General features: G+C 40.4%; 1 protein-coding gene across 5 annotated transcripts in view; it reads right to left on the bottom strand.

Moving 5' to 3' along the window:
* Positions 1–19,594, bottom strand: part of ptprfa (protein tyrosine phosphatase receptor type Fa) — a 261,978-nt gene that overhangs the window by 108,737 nt on the left and 133,647 nt on the right. The window lies entirely within an intron of this gene.

The raw sequence follows: 19,594 nt of genomic DNA on the forward strand, positions 1-19,594 counted from the left end.
GAAAGAAAGAAAGAAAAAAAAAGGAGTACCCAGACCTGATTTGAAAATTTGTCAGAATGATAACACATTCTGTATGTCAAGAAGGATTAAAGAAATACTACAGCTCTGCTGTGTGTGTGTGTGTGTGTGTGTGACCTTAGTGAAATGGCACTCTAATGATGTAATAGTATTTGATGGGTTGGGTTCACTTCACACCAGGTGTGCATAGAGACTGAGTGTTAGTATGCAACCTGAGTGTAATGTTACAGACAGCTTCAATAAACTGTCCGTTTCTCACACTTCACCATTGTTTCAGTTCTAAAGAGTGTGGGAGACGCCGGGCAACCCTCAATAAATGGCTTAAGGTAGGTAGGGAGGACCCTCCATGGACACAATGAAGCCAGAGCAACTGGAGGACCCTAATCTCTCTTTGTCTTACTCCTTCTATGTGGCTTACTCGCTCTCTCTCTTTCTCTCTCTCAATCTCTCTCTCTCTCACCCACACCCACACACACATACACACACAGTGACGTGCAGAGGGATTTGTGCAGTAATGACACACCCAGACTCACATATGCAGGTAATAGAGCTAATGTAGCATCAACACCAGCCATTGTGGAGAAGTGAACTTCCTTTCCTGTAAGTGTGTGTGTGTGTGTGTGTGTGTGTGGCCTCGGTATAATACATACATGTGAAAAAAACCCCACGTATTATTATAATCTCTCTCTCTCTATATATATATATTAGGGCTGCACCTAACGATTATTTTCATAATCGATTAGTTGGCTGATTTTTTTTCCCCGATTAATCAGATGGGGCGGGGCAAACTTTTAGTACCATTTTTTCATTTATTTAAAATTAAATCCACAAACTGAGTGTTACAAATATAAACTTCAGACTAAAACTTTACACAACTGTTTGTCTAATTATATAAGACTGAAAAGAACCCAATACACACAGACACACACCAGAATATATATTATTCATTTAGCACTGTAGTTTAATTCATATATATATATATATATATATATATATATATATAAATACACACACACATTATATATATATATATATATATATATATATATATATATATATATATATATATATATATATAATATAATATAATAGTATATATGCATTACTTTTTATGGCTGCACAAAAAGCACAGAATTAAACTACAGTCCTAAATTAATAATTAAAACTCACTGTCTTTAGGAATATTACTTTACTTGTGTTTACTTTTGATCATAATGTTTTAATTAGACATTAGAGATCAGATTACTCGCGCTCCCTCTCTGTATCAGCGCAGGAGCAACGTGGCCTCGTTACTAATAGATCACTTCCGTCATAATAAAGAACATAAGTTACAGTGATACAGCATATAATGACAATAAACTTAAATTAAACTAAACCTTTTAAGCAACTCGCGACAGCATCACTGTTGTGCTACACAAACTCCTCTTTATAAAGTTTATAAATCTCCGCGGTGTTTAATATAAAATGCTTCACTGCCTTAGAGGGCTTGGAGGTCGCACATTTTCTTCCTCGGTCACGTGACGATTTCGCCTCCGTCTGATGGTCATTGAGAGAAAAGAAAGTCATGTACGGTGACTCTGGGTATTAGGCTAAAGCTAGCGCCGTCGCATTACGTGCTATGACGTCATGTAGGAAGCGGCTTATACTTCCAGTTATTAAAAAATCCGCTAGTGTTCCATTTGAGATGATATTACCGTTCTAAAATCCACACACTGGACGGTAGAGTACATAGCGCATAGTGTAAGTGTAGAGTACTTCATTTGGGACACGACTTTAGTATTTACTCTCCGAAGCGTGTTTTCTGAACCGAAGTAACGTACTGGAAAACTCCCCGTGCCGGGCGCAGACCAACTAATCCATAATGAGATTCGTTGACGACGATTTCACGACGATTCGTTGACGATTTTCATAATCGATTATTATCGATTTTATCGATTAGTTGTTGCAACTCTGATATCTGTATAGATATATATATATATATATATATATATATATATATATATATATATATATATATTAGAAGCATAGTCATGTTGAAGTGAGTGATGTACAGTAAATAGTGGAATAGAAATTGACTCACTGCAAAATTTTAAATTGTCTGTGCAAAATTAACTTCTGTGTGTCATGTCCATGCCAGTGTCGTGCATTTCATTTCTTACAACGAAAATAGCAACATTTCTCAATTCCAAAACATGGGCTTTGTAATAGTCATGAAATGCTGTCCTTTCAATGTTTAAAGCACTCCTGTCATTATTTAAATGCTATCTCTCAATAGACCAACATGACTCTGTACAACACTTAAAGTCTGGACAAAAAGAAGGCAGAGGACACACACACAATTGAGTCTGAGCTGCCTGGTGCTGATGGCTGAGTAAATATGTCAGAACAGAGACAGAGATATAAAGCTGGAAAGAAAAGGCATACGAGAGCATGAAGAAAAGATTATTATTATTATCTATCTATCCATCCATTTTCTGTACTGTTTATCCTACACGGGGTTGTGGAGAGCCTGGAGCCTACCCCAGGGGCACAAAGTGGGGGACACCATGGACGGGGTGCCAACCCATTGCAGAGCACAATCACACACACACTCACACATCCTAGATGCACACCCATGCCAATCAGCCTACACTGCATGTCTTTGGACTGGGGGAGGAAACCGGACTACACGGAGGAAACCTCCGAAGCACAGGGAGAACATGCACACTCTGCACACACAGGGGCGGGAATCAAACCCTCAAGATAGCCACTAAGCCACACCCCCCTCCCCCCATTATTATCATCATCATCATCATCATTATTATTATTATTATTGTTTCACACTGTATTTTTGTCATACCGATAAAGCTATTGAACAGAAGTGAGAAAGAGGAAGAATAAGAGCATGAGCGAGCAGTGTTACAGTGAGCGAGAGAAAGTGAGAGAGAGAATCTACAAGAGACAAAGAAACAGATAGAAAGAAAAAATCAAGCATAGTTCATTCTATCAGTATCTCTATCCACGTCTCTGCTTCCTGATAACTCGGGTAGCTGGTGCTACGTTAGTCACGTCCTAAAATTTACAGTCACTTTATAAACTTTATAAAAATATGTTTCTATTATTAAATCCTTTCTGGGGAATTAATCGCCTTTAAAAAAAAAACAAAAAAACAGAGACCTGAAAAACCCCTAGAAAATCTGAGTTATTACAGAACATGTCACAGACAAGCATTACTGCCTGTCGGGGTCCATTATGCAAATGCAGGCATATATGCTTGTGGGTGTTTCTGATGATCATATTCATAGAACCTGGATTTATTGATGAGGGTGAAAGTGGAGGTGCTTCTCTACATTTTTTTGTTGTCTACTTACATGTTTTTGTGGATTTGTGGACAAGTTTTTTGTGGACACGTCTTTGTGGACACGTCTTCATGGATTTGTGGACACGTCTTTGTGGATTTGTGGACACGTCTTTGTGGATTTGTGGACACGTCTTCATGGATTTGTGGACACGTCTTTGTGGATTTGTGGACACGTCTTCATGGATTTGTGGACATGTCTTTGTGGGCATGTCTTTGTGGATTTGTGGACATGTCTTCGTGGATTTGTGGACACGTCTTCATGGATTTGTGGACACGTCTTTGTGGACACGTCTTCGTGGATTTGTGGACATGTGTTTGTGGACACGTCTTCGTGGATTTGTGGACATGTCTTTGTGGACATGTCTTTGTGGATTTGTGGACATGTCTTCATGGATTTGTGGACATGTCTTTGTGGATTTGTGGACACGTCTTTGTTGACACGTCTTTGTGGATTTGTGGACATGTCTTTGTGGACATGTCTTTGTGGATTTGTGGACACGTCTTTGTGGATTTGTGGACACGTCTTTGTGGACACATCTTCGTGGATTTGTGGACATGTCTTTGTGGATTTGTGGACATGTCTTCATGGATTTGTGGACATGTCTTTGTGGACACGTCTTCATGGATTTGTGGACATGTCTTTGTGGACATGTCTTTGCGGATTTGTGGACATGTCTTTGTGGACACGTCTTCGTGGATTTGTGGACATGTCTTTGTGGACACGTCTTCGTGGATTTGTGGACATGTCTTTGTGGACATGTCTTTGTGGATTTGTGGACATGTCTTCATGGATTTGTGGACATGTCTTTGTGGATTTGTGGACACGTCTTTGTTGACACGTCTTTGTGGATTTGTGGACATGTCTTTGTGGACACGTCTTTGTGGACATGTCTTTGTGGATTTGTGGACACGTCTTTGTGGATTTGTGGACATGTCTTCATGGATTTGTGGACACGTCTTTGTGGATTTGTGGACACGTCTTTGTGGACACGTCTTCGTGGATTTGTGGACATGTCTTTGTGGACACGTCTTCGTGGATTTGTGGACATGTCTTTGTGGACATGTCTTTGTGGATTTGTGGACATGTCTTCATGGATTTGTGGACATGTCTTTGTGGACACGTCTTCATGGATTTGTGGACATGTCTTTGTGGACATGTCTTTGTGGATTTGTGGACACGTCTTCATGGATTTGTGGACATGTCTTTGTGGATTTGTGGACACGTCTTTGTGGACATGTCTTTGTGGATTTGTGGACACGTCTTCATGGATTTGTGGACATGTCTTTGTGGACATGTCTTTGTGGATTTGTGGACATGTCTTCATGGATTTGTGGACATGTCTTTGTGGATTTGTGGACACGTCTTCATGGATTTGTGGACATGTCTTTGTGGATTTGTGGACACGTCTTCATGGATTTGTGGACATGTCTTTGTGGATTTGTGGACACGTCTTCATGGATTTGTGGACATGTCTTTGTGGACATGTCTTTGTGGATTTGTGGACATGTCTTTGTGGACATGTCTTTGTGGATTTGTGGACACGTCTTCATGGATTTGTGGACATGTCTTTGTGGACATGTCTTTGTGGATTTGTGGACATGTCTTCATGGATTTGTGGACATGTCTTTGTGGATTTGTGGACATGTCTTTGTGGATTTGTGGACATGTCTTCGTGGATTTGTGGACATGTCTTTGTGGATTTGTGGACACGTCTTCATGGATTTGTGGACATGTCTTTGTGGACACGTCTTTGTGGATTTGTGGACAGGTCTTTGTGGATTTGTGGACACGAATCATAAAATTTGGGTGATATTATAGCTCATAAACCACATGTGTGCGCTTTCCCACTGTAATCAGATCCGGATGGATGACAGGCCTGAAAAAAAACACTCCTCAGGGAACAGCAGCTAATGGAAAAGCACAACTGTTCATGTACATTTAGGAAATTTGCTGATAACAGCATACAGTCGTCGTTAGCTAATAGTCGCGCTAAGACGTACCTGTTGGCACAGGATTAGCAAGCGTTTTACTGAAACGAGACAGATGGTGTTCAGGAAATTGGGGATTTACTCTCTTGTCCTACACTATAATCTGTTTCTCTGTGTCTGAGGGAACAAGCGATAGCAGAAGCAGACATGGAGGTGACACCGTTACAGCATGTCAGCCGCCTTTCTGAACATTACGGAGAAAAGAGCAGAGTGTGGGTGGACTCACGCTTCGCTTCTGCCGGAAATGAAACACGACGTTCCTGCTGTCAGGTCGTATCGCTCCCTCACCTGAACACAATTTCACACACACACTCGCTTACACTGCTGAGTTTCTGGCTGCTGAGATAAATACAAAGTGACAGTTTGCATCCACCTGCTTTTATGCAAATGGGGAAAAAAAAACCTTGTGTACAATAAAACTTGTATGGATAAACAGAAGATGTAATAAAGGCTGATGGAAACAGATTGTTTGGAAGAAATGATGCCGTAGCAAATGTCTGTCTGTTCCAGTCGCTCTTCAACTGTGTGTGTTGGTCTTTTACATTTACATTGATTTTTGATAAGATTGTTGTGTGACTCATGCATATGTGTATTAGACATAAGGGGTTACATACGACTAATACATTCAGTAGTCAGCGCTGTGGGGAGCTGTCGACTAGGTGAGGTGATATAAATAACAGTGAGGCAGATGGCGAAGACACTTTGGGCCCAATTTGGACATTTTCACTTAGGGGTGTACTCACTTTTGTTGCCAGCGGTTTAGACATGAATGTCTGTGTGTTGAGTTATTTTGAGGGGACGGCAAATTTACACTGTTACACAAGCTGTACACTCACTACTTTACATTGTAGCAAAGTGTCATTTCTTCAGTGTTGTCACATGAAAAGATATCATCAAATATTTACAAAAATGTGAGGGGTGTACTCACTTTTGTGAGATACTGTATTTGTCATACTGTACGTGCAAATAGACGACTGCTTGAAGCCGTGGGCTGCGTCTGAAACCGCGTACTTACCTACTATGTAGTAGTTTCGGACGCAGCCGTGCTCTCTTGTTTGCCGTCAAACGGTTGAGCGCTGCCGTGTGTGTACGTGTCCTGTCGCAAAATGCGGTGAAAACTCCCACACGACGTTAATAGTGTGATTAAGGTGTGTACGTGTCTGTAACGCACTTCCATAATGCGTCTAAAACAGGAATCCTCCACACGTCTTAATTCGATTTGTGTTTACTTCGAGTATGACTTTAATCGGATTAAGGTCATCAATAATCGCTGTTTACATGCTAGTTTCTTAATCAGAGTATCGTCTTAATCGGGTTCATATCGGATTATTGTTGTCTGTGTAAACGTACTGAGTGTGTAGGATGTCTTTGTCTACGTCCACATTCGTCCGGATAGATCTGAAAACTGCATTTTCATTTTAAAACGCTCCACATCTACACTGGTGTTTTCAAACGTTTTCCCAATTGCTCGTTCACGTTGAACTGGACGAATCCCTCTACTGCGCATGCGTAACAGTGTAAGAAGCTTTGGCCTGCATCATTTCCATCAGGCGTTTATTTCAAAATGCACAAACATGGTTGTACCAAGTGACATTAATCTTTAACAAAGCTATCAAACTGGATTGCAGCACAACAGCGTCCACCATCTTGTTTGTTTTGGGTCACAATGCTGCATCGCATGACTAAAGAAAAACGTCATGGTTTTTTAAATAAAGTATACTGGTTTTCTCAGTCCACACCACAAGGCGAAAATGGCATTTTCAAATGTATCCACGTTCAAAAAGCTCCATTTTTGCTGGACAAAAACACCATCTCAGTGTGGACAGAAGGCCAAAATGTAGAGAAAAAGATGCGAAAAAGAAGAAATTTATCCACATTAATGTAGACATAGGCTGCGTCTGAAGCCGTGCATCGCGATCGTAACTACTGCCTTCAATTCAGTACCTACAGTACTGATGTGTTGATAGAGTACATACTGATAAGTATATGTGTGTAGTATGGATACAATCCAGACGTACTACATCCGCCATGTTGGCATTGTCATTTGACCTACATCTTCAAAAGAGCTGATGTGCTGCATTCTGCCATTTTTGATTCTGACAGCTCAATCACGTTGCCTAATGGGATAGTGCAGAGTCCATTGGTTCCCTACTACAGAATCTCGGCAGAAGCAGTAGGTCATCCGGGTATTTCTCACCTATTGTTTTATGAATACTGAGAATTTGGACATACACTCCTTTGTAAGCATACTGCTTTTGGCCTACCATATAGTAGGGTAGCAGGGATATTCGGACGCAGCATTAAAGCTTCCCTTTACTGAAACTAAACCTATTTCAGTATGACAATGTCCCTGTGCAAAAAGCAAAACCCAGAATTCCCAGAATTCAAGTGGCCTGCACAGAGCCCAGACCTCAACTGAACTATGAATGGAACCCCAACAAGTAGCCTAAAAAGAACTGAAGCTGGAAATTTGCAGCCTTTTGTAGGGTTGTTAACTATGAAACAGACAACTAGTCGTCTACTTCTTTGAATTACTGGTGAACTAGTAAAATTAGCTGTCGTGCAACCCTTATTAGACCGACAGAGTGACAGAGTGCCGTTAATGGAGTTTATGCGCGTACTCCTTAAAAGAACATTCAGCAGAAAAGTCACCGCTGGAGACACACACAGGCGTTCAGTTTTGTTTGATGGCTTTTGGGGAAAGCCAGTTAGCATTAGCAAACGAGTATTTCGTTAAACGTGTGGTATGAGGTGTGACGAGCTCAGCGTGTTTACTGTTATTAGACTTACAGTGAGACGACAGGTTATTAAGTACATGGTCCTGTAGTCAGAAACACTTCAAGTGCGCACTGCAACCACTCACACTTTATCAGTCTCCTCTGGTGCTAGTCGGTGTTTTCAATCGGCTCGATGAACTGATCTGATGAGCTGTTAGTGACTTCCAGAACCAAGAATCAACACACACACACACACACACACACACACACACTGTCAGCTGCAGTTTCACACTCCATCTAACCCACAACAGTGGGAGAATTCCCCCTAATAGCCCTTAATACACCCCAGGCTGATCCCTCATGCACTTATACACACACACACACACACACTGAAAGTTGACTAAAGACTTCAGCAGACTATCATCTACAGCTCAACAGTTTCCCATGTGGCCTGTGGCTGCCCGTGTGTGTTGCATGACGTGCGATTCACGCTGCCTCCTCATGAGATTTACATGCACAGTGTTTAGAGACGTACATCTTCACGCTCTGAAAGATGATGCTGCGTCTTTCCAAAGCTTGGCCTCATTCGCGATAGAAACTGATGGTGAAGTAGAAGTTGAGACAAATTACATGTCGAGTATACTCGACTATACTCACACTACGCAGTCACAAGGAAAGCCACATGTAGGACACCATGGCTAAGAAACCATGTCTATGCCTCTTTCCTCACAATTTGTGTCCTTACTTTTATTTTCATGCCTTTCGGTAAAAGACACACATCCCTTGCTGTATTAATGATTACAGAAAGTATTGGAGTGGTTAATGATCAGACGGAAAGAGAGATGCACAGTGGTATTACACAGCGGTTGTGCTGAATTATTTAATCTACAAAGAAAGAAAGAAAAGGAGGACACCGCATAACGACTACAGTGTTATCTGCACTAGGCTTTTTTTTTTTTTTTTTTTTTGCCTTCCTCCCAGCTACGCCCTGACCTGCAATGCCCCGAAGAAGAACTGTAAGCAGTGAACAGTTAGCATGGCTAAAGAAAATGGAGAAACTGAGCTGGGATTAACAAATAGTTTACATTCTCCATGAAACTTCAGAGCCACAAACACTGCACAAATACAAGTGGGATTAATCCTCAACTTTCCTCAGCTTAGCCTCAAATCGCATTCTGTGGCAGTGTTTATCATGTGGTAATCTAAATCGTATGTCATCATAGTACAGACTGGCAAATGGGTTGAGAGAGAGAGAGAGAGAGAGAGAGAGAGAGAGAGACTTTTAAAAACAAAAAAAAGCAGAAAAGGAAAGTTGGGAAGTTTTCCCTACATGTCTTGTAGGGAAATGGCAAAATGTAAATGTAGCATCAAGGATCATTCTCTATCAGAAAGATTCTTACACACAATGGTAGACTTACGGGCAGGCAAAATTTCTCTAAGTGCTGGTTCAAGATCCATAATTAACAGATCAATTAACAAATCATCAGAGTACCAAGCGAAAGGAAGAGTGGACGGAATAAAAAAACAACAAAGCAATTAGCAGGATGAGCTTTTAAAAAAGTGAGGTAAGACATACAATATATGAACAAAAGTATATGAACACTGGACCGATCACACCCATATATGGTTGTTCAACATCCCTATTATTTATTTTGTTCCCCTGTTATAATAACCTCCACTCTTCTGGGAAGGATTTCCACTAGAGTTTGGTGTGTGTAGCTGTGGGGATTTGCCCGTTCTGCCACAAGAGCATTAATGAGGTCAGTTACTGATGTTAGCTGAGGAGACCTGGGGTTCAGTCAGCATTACAGTTCATCCCAGAGATGTTCAGTGCGGTTGAGGTCAGGGCTCAGTGCAGGTCACTCAACTTCTTCCACTCCAACCTTGACAAACCATGTCTTTATGAACCTCGCTTTGTGTACAGTAACGTTGTCATGCTAGAACATGTTTGGGCTTGTCAGTTCCAGTGAAGGGAATCTGTAAAGCTACAGCATACAGAGACATTCCATACAATCGCGTGTTTCCAACATTGTGGCAACAGTTTGAGGAAGATCTACATATGGGTGTGATGGTCAGGTGTCCAAATACTTTTGGTCTATGTACTAAGACGCTTTCTCTCACAAGTTATCTCATAGGTATATTCTCCTTGATGCTGGTGATTTGAAGCGAAAGTCTTCTTGTGTAACTCTTGTTCTTATGTGACTCTGGTGCTTGTACTGACGATCCGTTCAACACACTCAGTGCTGTCTGACTTTACAGTGTACATCTGTCGAGGAGTAATAAATTATAACCTCCCTATCCGGTATGTCCCAGAAGACGATGGGTTTACCTCATATCAACTCAGGGAGTTTCTCCTTCACACTCTGGTTTGCTCATTAGTTAGTTAAATCTACACTTGAATTTCTGTAAAGCTGCTTTTTTTTTTTTTTTACAAATAAAAATAAAATAATTTAATAGAACTATATAAATATAATTGACATGCTTTTTTTTTTTCTTCTTCCTGGTACACTTAGCAGATATTTCCACCGGACAAAACACTTCATGTAATTAAAATAGTTTCGTTTGCACTCACCATTCGAAATAAATGACATTTAAATTGAATGTCCTTGTACACAGTACATTACGCTTCATTTACTTAGTACAAATTAAATTTGGATCATAAGAGGGAGAGCAAGACAAAATGTGTGGACAGGAGGAAACAGAGACAGTCGGAGAAAGACAGACAACAAGCAGACACTCTCCGATGTCATGGCGACACTTAAAAACACGAACATTTGCAAATAAATGGTTGTAATTAAAAGAATAAGCATCGCTGCTTTAATTTCTTCTTTATCAGATTCCAGGATTCCTGCAGGGGTTTTTTTTTTTTTTTTTTGTGTGTGTGTGTGTGTGTGTGTGTGTGTGTGTGTGTAATAAAGAGGTCTGTTTAGCAGAAGATAAAAAGCCATGTTATGATGGTTAATTGTAGCTAGAATCCTGCTGAAACCCTAACACACACACACACACACACACACACACACGGATCACTTCTGACAGCACATCTGCAAACACACAGTAAAGACCTTCATTCGTCATCGAGTGTAAATGGTTATGTCAGTGAGGTGACAGAGTAATGATATCAGATGCAGATGGTTTTATGTCTCTAATGTCTTAGAGAACATGGAGTTTTGTGTGGGAACTACACAACTAATGCAGAAAACATGAAAAGAAAGCGAATATCACCCAGGACCTTTTCCATGTCTGCGTCAAACTAAATCAATTTCTTCACTGATGTTACAGACTTGCTGATGCGGTTCAGGACACAGTATTGAAGACTTAAAGAGAAAGAAAAATGTGTAAGTTTGAACTCTGCCTACTCTTTTACAAACCTGTTTACCTACAACTTAATGTTCAAATTGTTTAAAATAAGCATAGGAAGCTTACTGAAGCTTTGGTTTTATTGAAAAGATTTAGGGTCAGATAGATTTCTATAACGTTAGCTGCATTAGACTTGTAGCTCTTTAGTTAAACATGGCTTCTGTACAAGTTTTCTGAGATTCTGCACATTTCCTCTCCACTGAACCTCATTGACGTCCTTTAGGAATAAAGTGGAGTTACTTTACGTCATAGGTCAGGCTTAAATATGCGTATATTCTTACTGTGACTGAAAAACAACACAACTTCCTCTTACACCACAATGCATTACTGGCAGAACACCAACACAACACAGTAGCACATGACACAATGCTCTACATAAAATACAACACAATGCTACATAAAAACACAACACAATACCACACAACATTACACAATGTAACAATACTACACAATGCAACAACGCACATTACAACACAATACTACATCAAAATACAACACAATACCACACAACATTACACAATGTAACAATACTACACAATGCAACAACGCACATTACAACACAATGCTACATCAAAATACAACACAATACCACACAACATTACACAATGTAACAATACTACACAATGCAACAACGCACATTACAACACAATACTACACAACACCTCACAACACAATACTACACAACACAACACATTACTACAGTACACAGCACAATACAACACAATACTACATTACACAACACAACTTAGTACTACAGTAAGCAACACAATACCACACAACAGTGCACAATGTAACATAATACTACACAATGCAACAACGCACATCACAACACAATACTACACAACAACTCACAACACAATACTACACAACAACTCAACACAATACTACATAACACAACACATTGCTACAGTACACAACACAACACAACACAATACTATATTACACAACACAACACAATACTACATTACACAACACAACTCAATACTACAGTACACAACACAATATTACATTACCCAGCACAACACAACACAATGCAACACAACAGAATTACAACACAGCACAATACTATACAACACAATTCCACACAACGCAACACAGCACAATACTAAACTACACAGTACAATAGTACATAATGCAACACAAAACTAAACACCATACTACATAGCACAGAACAACACAACGCAATACTACACAGTGCAACACAACACAACACACCACAATACAACACAACACAACAGTACACAATGCAACACGATAATACACAATGCAACACACCACACTGTAATGCAATACTACATAACCCAACACAACACCACACAATGCAAAGCACACAGCACTCTCTCTCTCTCTCTCTCTGTCGTGTATGTGAGTGTGTGTGTGTGTGTGTGTGTGTGTGTGTGTGTGTGTGTGTGTGAGAGAGAGAGACAGATTGATTCAGAGAGCTAAAGATAGTGTTATTTCATTTTAGCTGTGTTTCTTTAGTGATTTGTTTCTTCATCAGCTTCAGTAAAAACAGCCCCACACAACTAAACCCCATCGATTAAAGCAGCCATGTTGAATAACATTATTCATAATTCAAAATTACACAGCTGGGCTCTGGACTCTGAACAAGTTATTGACACCATTAGAGTGGTCTTGATAATGAAAAAAGAATACGAACGTTCACTTATATTCGAAAACGTACTGGAAAAAAGTACAAAAACACTCAGGTCATTAGTACTTTCCCAAACGTGTGTTACACTAACACTTTTTATTCCTTATGTGCAGACTTCTTAGTAAGAACGCATATTTTCCAGACTTTACAGAAGTATTCATGTCAGAACTGTAGCATAAAAGAGATAGAAGGAAGGATAGACACTGAGAGGAAAGGATGTACAATCTGTGTGTGTGTGTGTGTGTGTGTGTGTGTGTGAAGAGAGAGACAGACTCCTGCTGTGGAGCACTGGAGCAGCTCAGTTTGAAGGAGTGAGAGACGCCTGCAGCACTGTGTGCTCATTCAAGTAATACAATCTCTGCATCTGTAACCAGGTAACAACACAAACACACACACACACACACACACACACACACACAGAGGAAGAGACAGCGAGCCATGTCTTCGAAACAAAAAAGCCTGACAGGTTCACACACTTCACATACACAAGCATGCATACAGGTGAGGGAACACTATAAAGACTTACTCCAGGCAGGAGGTTTGTAATTCTAGCTTTGTGGGGAATTTCCATCATCCATAGGCAACTAATTCTACACCTACACATAATTCTAATCTTAACCTCAGTGTCCATGAGGCAAATTTTGGGATTGTTTACTTACTTGTTTTTTTGTTTTGTTTTGTAAGAAAAGCTGCAAAAAAAAAAAAAAAAAAAAAGGAATTTCTATATTAATGCGATTGGCTAAATGTCAGCCATACCATTAAAACCACCTGCCTAATATTGTGTAGGTCCCACTTCTGTCACCAAAACAGCCCTGACTCGTCGAGGCATGGACTCCACAAGACCTCTGAAGGTGTGCTGTGGTATCTAGTACCAAGATGTTAGCAGAAGATCCTTTAAGTCGTGTAAGTTGCGAGGTGAGGCCTCAATGGATCGGACTTGATTGTCCAGTACATCCCACAGATGCGGATTGAGATCTGGGGAATTTGGAGGCCGAGTCAACACCTTGAACTCTTTGTCATGTTCCTCAAACCATTCCTGAAAATTGTTTGCAGTGTGGCAGGGTGCATTATCCTTTTGAAAGAGGACATTGCCATTAAGGAATACTGTTGCCATGAAGTGGTGTACTTGGTCTGCAGTAATGTTTAGGTCGGTGATGCGTGTCGAAGTAACATCCACATGAATGCCAGGACCCAAAGTTTCCCAGCAGAACATTGCCCAGAGCATCACACTGCCTCAGACAGCTTGCCTTCTTCCCATAGTGCACCTGGTGCCATCTCTTCCCCAGGTAAGTGACGCACACACACACACACACACACACACACACCCGGCCATCCACGTGATCTAAAATAATACTTGATTCATCAGACCAGGCCACCTTCTTCCATTGCTCCAGGGTCCAGTTCTGATGCTCACTTGCCCATTGTAGATGCTTTCGGCAGTAGACAGGGGGTCAGCATGGGTACTCTGACCGGTCTGCAGATACACAGCCCAATATGCAGCACGCTGTGATTCACTGTGTGTTCTGACACCTTTCTATCATCGCCAGCATGAACTGTTTCAGCAATATGTGTTACAGAAGCTCTTCTGTGGGCATGGACCAGATGGACTTGCCTTCACTCCCCCTGCGCATCAGTGAGCCTTGGGTGCCCATGACCCTGTCGACCCTTGTCCTTGCTTGGACCACTTTTGATAGGTACTAACCACTGCATAATGGGAACACCCCACAAGACCTGCAGTTTTGGACATGCCAAATGGAGTCTAGCCATCACAATCTGGCTCTTGTCAAAGTCACTCAGATCCTTACGCTTGCCCATTTTTCCTTCTTCCAACACATCAACTTTTTGAACTGACTGTCCACTTGCCGCCTAATATATCTCACCCCTTGATTGGTGCCACTGTAATGAGATAATCAATATTATTCACTTCACCTGGCAGTGGATTTAACGTTATGGCTGATTGGTGTAAACTCATCATTAAGGAGCCTTCTAGTGAAGAGATAAAAAAACATGCCACTTGTCAGCCAGTTACAGTACAACCTTCATCATATGACTTCTCATTAGCTTTCCAGTTACAGGTTTTCTTTTATGCATCTATACATAATATAATTCATATTCATATGAACAGAATCCTGAGTGTGATGTTTTTGCTCCGCTCTCCTCATATTCACACTCAGATATGCCCCAGTCATTCCAGCATATTCCTAATATTGACATCCATTTCTGTCTCACTGTAATCCCAATGCAGGGTTAACCGTGCTTAAACAGCTCAGTGTAAGAGTGCTCTTTCAGAACACGCTGTCATCAGTATAAAGTAGCTATCTCAGATGAGAAAATCCCTGAAATCCAGCCACACTCTAGCCCTAAGCCTTGAAACCACACACTTACATGTCAACTTGAACATCATCTTGGAATGTTTCTTCCAGAGAGATTTCAACGCAGCCGTTATTTGTTTTAATATGTTATCGTTTTAATAATACCAATGCACATAGTATAACCCGAATAATAAATGCATTAAAAACGGTGCTGTTCTTTAACAAAGCAAAATGTATCATTGTTTACATGGAAAAAACTTTCTATAAGAAGATGCATAATTCGTATAAAGAAGGAGTCTCACGTGTCAGCTCTTCGTAACAGCCCGTAAGTTTTCCCTACACGAGAGGGTATTCAGGATAGAGTTACACTAAATGTAACTATAAACAGTTAAACAGTACGATTGAATTGAAATCATCAGCAAACTGCTGTGGTGTAAAGGAATAAAGCGTGTCTGGATGTGCTGTTGTAATAAAATAATCCACTTTATTGGCCACGTCACACCGCCCGTTCATCGATTATTTCCCTGTAACACCACACACCATTGTGTTTTACTCCTGATTTGTTTTCCTGAGAGATCGGTTTTATTCATGTACCGTATACTGCCTGTCTGTCTGTCTTTCTATTTGTCTGTGATAAGAACATTTAAACTAGCTTTATCAAATTTGTCACGCCGCACCAATAGAAATGACAACATTACCAAAAAAATTAAATAAATAAATTAAATAATAAATTAATAACAAAATAAACTGTCTCCAATTACGAGTCCAAATTCCGTGCTTCAACAAGTGTAATCGGTAAAGAGCGGTAAAGCTTTCAAATGGAATTTTTATGAATCATGCTAAAATGTGCATTACATTACCAATATGTCACCCCTTCTATAAACAGGTCCATTAGACAAATTCATCCAATCAGCAGCTAGAAATACTTTACATGATCTGCATGTGCATTAATCTGCATCTGTATAATCACTCACCCGACTTCAAAACCCACCACGCATGTCGTAAACAGGTGTGATATAAACAAGGCTGACTTAATACTTTGGATAAAGCAAAAATGGCTTTGCTAATCACTGGATTAATCTCGAGTTTTGTTTTGAAGCCTTTTTTTAAATTTCGTTTCGTATATCATTTTTATTCTTTTGCTTTAAATAATAATAATAATGCCGTTAATTGCCCTAATTAAAATGCATATGCTAAAAGTAAATCATTAAACCTTCTAATAGGTGCATTTCACTCGGTTACCGCGACACATAAATGTCTGTAACTAAAACAAAATACAGAATATTTCATGGTTTACAGTGTTTTATGGGTGATAAATGAACAAATACGGCAACACGTCGGCGTTGCTGCTTCACAGCTCCTGGGTTCGATCCTGAGCTCTACCGGAGTTTTGCATGTTTTCACCATGTATGTGTGGGTTTGCTCTGCATTCAAAACACACACATAGGCTTCCATAAATTGTCCCAAAGGGTGTGAAAGCTTTATTCTCACAGATACATTACAACACAGTCAAGTTATTTTCTTCACATATCTCGGCTTGTTAGGAAGCAAGGGTCAGAGCGCAGGGTCAGCCATGATACGGCACCGCTGGAGCAGATAGAGATAAGTTCCTTGCTCAAGAATCCAACAGTGGCAGTTTGGCAGCGCTGAGGCTTGAAACCCTGATCTTCTGATCAATAACCCAGAGTCTTAAACGTTGAGCCACCACTGCAGTGATGTTGTGTTTATGTTCTGGTATGTTCCTACAGCACACACGCACGCGCACGTGCACACGCACGTACGTGCCAGGCAGAAATGTCAGCATTCTGCATGGGTCTGCATTCTGGTGTGTGATTACAGACGCCGTTTATGAGCGGAGCACATATTAGAGCTATAATCATCACACAGGAGTTTTACAAAGTAAACACACTGCAGTAGTGCTCTACTAATCTACTGCTGAGTGTGCTGGTCAGAGTGCACTTCCAGCTACTGCCCTTACTGTGTCACTCATCAAGACTCCGTCACTCTTCACTAACACACCCCCAGCACAGCGTGTTCTCACTGACTAAAAGTCCTTTCCCAGGTTGAGATCTCAGGCTCACTCAGATTGAATCATTCAGAACCATTCTGTAGTGTCCTCTCCACACACACAGTGTGTGTCCTTCAATCTGTACGTGTCTAGAAGAGATAAGTCGTTGTGAGAGAGTTTGTGTGCTGTAGACAAACAGTGTAACATTTTGAAGACTGAATAGATCGCTTCTTCTTGTCTATAATTATAAATTGACACACAAAGGAGAAATATATATATATATATATATATATAAAAAAGGAACTAAAGTGCATACTAAAAAGGGGACACTAAACTGCGTACTGAAAATTGCATAGCTACAAAAATGCATACTGAAAAAATACACACTGCAAAAACGCATAAAACACACACTAAAAGACGGAAAACGTGTACTCCAAAAAGTGCCTAGTAAATCAGTGCATACGCAAATAAGCGTATAGTAACAATGTGCACACGTTGCACTTTATTTATTACGCACACTAAAAGGTTCATACTAAAGGTACATAATGAAAATGGTGTATAATTCTAGGTTGTGGATAATTTGGTAAGAGATGCCTCCCCTTTTTTTTTTTTTAAAGAGAGCGAGAGAGAGGGATGAAGAAAGAGGGAGAGAGACATGTCTGATGACTAATTGATGTTTTGCGAACCTCCCACAGAGTTCAGCAAGAACTGTGGAAATGTGGAAACCACTGGTATTCAGACCTGTGTGTCTGTGTGTTTGTGTGTGTGTGTGTGTGTGTGTGTGTGTGTGGCTGTAACATAAATCTGTAACGTTGTAAGTGTAAACAGACATGTGGTGTAAAAAATGGAAATAATACATGCGTACACGCGCACACACACACACACACACACACACACACACACACACACACACACACGCACACACACAGAGCTGTGTTACAGTGATGATCACCATTTAAGGCACGCAGCCTCCAGGGTGTGTATGAGCACAATTAGCGCTTTGTCAGTAGTCTAGTGGTGTATTAGTCGACTTGGTCACTCCTCTTAATGGCTAATATCCTGAGGGGGGACATTACACACTCACTCATCTAATATGCTGCACTTTTAAATGAGCACAGAATATAGTGGTTCATCACCAATGTGTGTGTGTGATGAACATGTAGAGTGATGTCACTTAGCAACTAGAAATCACTGGTTCTGCTTCACTTTTGCACGTATACACCTGTCTCCAAAGTGCTGGCCTTGGTCACTCATTAATCAATTAAATCATATCATGTCATGGAGAAGTACTAGGTGCAACAATATTGCCCAAACATTGCTTGTGCAATGATGGGGAAAGGTAGTGATGTGTGTCATCAGTAGTTCCAGATCAAGCAGGTCTAGATAAGGCTACATTTTTTGGCACCTACATCATCTTATTTCCTGTTAACAAAAGCTTGAAGTTATTATTATTGTTCTTATTCTTCTTCTTCTTCTGGCTAGGGTGTCTATGGCAGCGCACAGCTCCGTCTTGTAAAAAGTTGTGAAATTTGGTACACTGATTGGGGAGAGTCTAAGAAACATTCTGACCAAATTTGGGCCAAGTGCGGCCAATGCTCTAGCGCCACCATCTTGTCAAAAAACCAGTTCAACGTCAATTTCTTCCTAATAAGATTTTCAGCCGTCTTGGGTTTTGTTTTTTCGCTACTCCTCCTACAAATTTTGTCCAATCGGCAGCAGATTTGGCTTACATCATCTTCAGAGTAAGCCTCCCTGAATCTGGGTGCACACTGATTTGAGGACATAAAATGTGAGGTAGAGGCTGGGACTGATATCTTTCTATCTCAGACTGTAGATCCAAACAGCCTGTCTGTCCCCATAATGAAACACCTCCTAGATTTTAGACTGTCAGACTGGGACTAATTAATTCGAGCCCACCTCACAGACACATCCAAAAGACATTAATTGGCATAGCAAACGTACATTTGTCGTTCATTCGTTTTTGAAAACGCCTTTGGAGGAGACAGGAGGAGTACATAGACTAAATATTTTTCATTTCTAGTTCAGACTGTTTTGTGTGTTCTTTGGTGATTACATGCAAACATAATAAGCTGTTTGGAAAAAAAACAACAACAACAGATGTATAGAAGACATCAACCTACCTTAGCACTGTTAACAATGAAGGAGTTCACAGAAGTGCATTTAATTTGTTGAAGGGGA

This window comes from Ictalurus furcatus, chromosome 11 (assembly GCF_023375685.1).
Source record: "Ictalurus furcatus strain D&B chromosome 11, Billie_1.0, whole genome shotgun sequence".
NCBI lineage: Eukaryota > Metazoa > Chordata > Actinopteri > Siluriformes > Ictaluridae > Ictalurus > Ictalurus furcatus.